This window comes from Parasteatoda tepidariorum, chromosome 10, assembly GCF_043381705.1.
Source record: "Parasteatoda tepidariorum isolate YZ-2023 chromosome 10, CAS_Ptep_4.0, whole genome shotgun sequence".
Taxonomy (NCBI): Eukaryota; Metazoa; Arthropoda; class Arachnida; order Araneae; family Theridiidae; genus Parasteatoda; species Parasteatoda tepidariorum.
In genome coordinates, this window is record NC_092213.1 from 50,015,944 (window position 1) to 50,018,762 (window position 2,819).

Below are 2,819 nucleotides of genomic sequence, written 5' to 3' on the forward strand. Positions count from 1 at the left end.
TTTTCTGCACATGCATTTGAATATAAATTTCTGAGATTTTAAATCTGTTATTTTACCTTAATTTTAATTAAAAAATATTTTAAAACCTGCTGATTACCTATAGTATAATTAAATTTCAATATAATGCATGGCAACTTTTGGTAGTTTTGAAGTTTATATATTTTCTTGGCATACTTCAGTTTTTGACGGGTTTTTGACGGTTTAAACCAGTATTATACCCTTGTCATGTCAAAAACCACTTTTTGACGTCAAAAACCCAACCCTGCTGCTAGTAAACCTAAAACAAAACCTAACTATATTGTAATAAGCATAGTACATAACACCTTCATTTGTTAGAATTAACAGCAGGCATGTATGCATATTTGTTAAGAACCAAGTTCATTTTAATTTAAGAAAAATTCAAAGTAATTGTAAGCATAGCATACTTTGGTTCAGCCAAAAAGTATCAAATCAGAATCCTCAGTAATTGTCAGCTGTGTCACCCCTATTTTGTCTAAGTAAGCCATTTGTGCATCTGCTTCATATGGAGCAACAATACAATCAATAGATTTCTTTTTACATGCCTATAATAATATTTTGTTATTTGCAAACATATCAACAAAACTTTAAATAATAATAATGAAAAATATGTAGCCAATACATGCACACAGAAATAGCAGATTTGTTCAGATTATCATTCAGAAAAAAATATCAGAATTTGGTAATAGTTTCTGACTATATCATGCTTTTTAAGTAGTTCAGATTAAACTACAAATTATTTCCTTCTTTAAGTTTTTAAATTGTAAACTGACAATTAGTATACATGAAATTCACACTAACATACCTCCAATTACCATTTCCTCTTGTTCGGAAGTTCAAAATCTCTTTTAAATTAATTATTATAACATTATATAATCATAACTTTATTATAATAAATAAAATATAAATACATTCCTGGGTGTTGAAAGTGCTTAATTTTTCAAGGGGACAAAATTAAAATACACATTCATATTTCTTTTTCAGAGGCACAACAGCCCTACGTGGGCCCTGGCGTTCTCCAGAAATCTTTCTCATACGTCTCTTTGTTTGGTAACTGTCCCTCAATTTTCCGTTTTCAGAATTTCCATTCTTTTTGAAGATCGTTAATCCATCTAAGGTGAGGTCTACTATTTTTGTTGATCCTATAGGCTTAAATAGAAGTTTTTGGCAGGTTTGATCTTTCTGAATTCTAACCAGATATCCAGCTTTGGATTTTCAAGTATTTCACGACAACACGCTCTTTAAAGATTTTATATAATTTTGAATTTGTTCGGCCTCGCTAAAAGTCGTCTAATTGAGTTCAACTACAAATACTTATTATATATCTCTTAAGAAATTAAAACGCTTGCGAATCTCACAGAGTTAGAGCCTACATGCATATAATCAAAAATATCTTATATGTGCTTTAAATAAAATTTAAAAAAAAACTTTAGTTTTTAATTTTAGAAAACTAGACTTCATATATTTTTTAGGATAGTGAAAACATCGGTTTGCATATTAGTTCTCTAAATTCAACACATAACCAAAAGTATTTTTTAATTACTAACCTAGGGTTGGCAAGTTTTTGACACATGACGGTTTTTACCGTCATTTCCGTATCGTGATCTACGCCAAAATTTGGCGAGATCCCTACGAGTGCCTGCGGGGAGTTTTTTGAGGGGGCGTGGCCAAGAACGGCAAAAATGACGTTTTCACAAATCGTCTGGAGTGGGATGGGCTTCATGATGTAGGAGTTGTTTGAATTATGAAAGAAACAAACCTGATCCTTTCTCCCTTTGGAGATTACTGGAAACTAAACAAATATAAAAACAAAGACTTAGTTTTAATTTAGGAAAAGAACAATCTTTTAAATGAGTATATTTAAAAAAAAAGTTTTTTAGTATTTCTTTTAAAGTTGCTAATTATTGATTAGCAAAATACGTTTAAAACAAAACCTTTATTCTAACTCATGCTACACTGTTCTGACAATTCAATTATTGTAATTAAACATTCAAGAAGAAGTAATTATAATTTTAAAAATAAATTCTTGTTACATATTATTCTAAATTGGTGAAGTTTTTCTAAAGAAGGAAATAGATTTAAAAAACAAATCTCGAGTTAATTGAACTAATTAAGCACTTAATATTATTAATAAAAACGTAAACTAAGTATTTTCTTTAATGAAAATAAAGTTCAAACTTATTGTAAAATTACTTACCAGCTCTTTCAATGAAATTATCCTTAGATATATAAATAAATCACGGCTGTATTGAAGGAAAAGGAAAGACATAAATAAAAATGTCCGGGGGGGGAGGAAGTAGGCATATTCATATTCTTGATTTTCAATTATCGGATCACAAATTTATTAAGTTGATTATAAATAATTTATAAAATACTTGGTGAATACAGTTTTTAAAAGCTTAATCTTTTGCTCGGCATTGACTTCATGTTAAAAAAATAATAACTATGCTTTAATTAAAATGCAGAAGGGTAATTTCTAAAAAATGAAATTAAAATTATTAGTACTGTCGAAGTTATAATTCGAAAATTGAAATAATAAAATTTAGTTAAAAATGCCAAACGTTATAACATAGGGAAAAATTACACGTGAACATGCCTATTCAACATTATAGCAAAACTGAATGACAGTTTTAAATACGGTGATATGATCTCAGATCTCGGGGTTTCAATCATAACAAACGCATTTTAACATAAAATATATTTAATAACAAGAAGGATGATGATGATGGTACAGTGTTATGGAGGAAACTGATTAGAAACTAATGATTTTAAATTACTGCGCAGAGCGCCATCTATTGAGC

General features: G+C 28.9%; 1 protein-coding gene across 1 annotated transcript in view; it reads right to left on the reverse strand.

Annotated features, from left to right (window-relative positions):
• The window catches only part of LOC107446642 (Exonuclease tos), a 33,336-nt gene that overhangs the window by 12,515 nt on the left and 18,002 nt on the right, over positions 1–2,819 (reverse strand). The gene's annotated exons all lie outside the window — the stretch shown is intronic.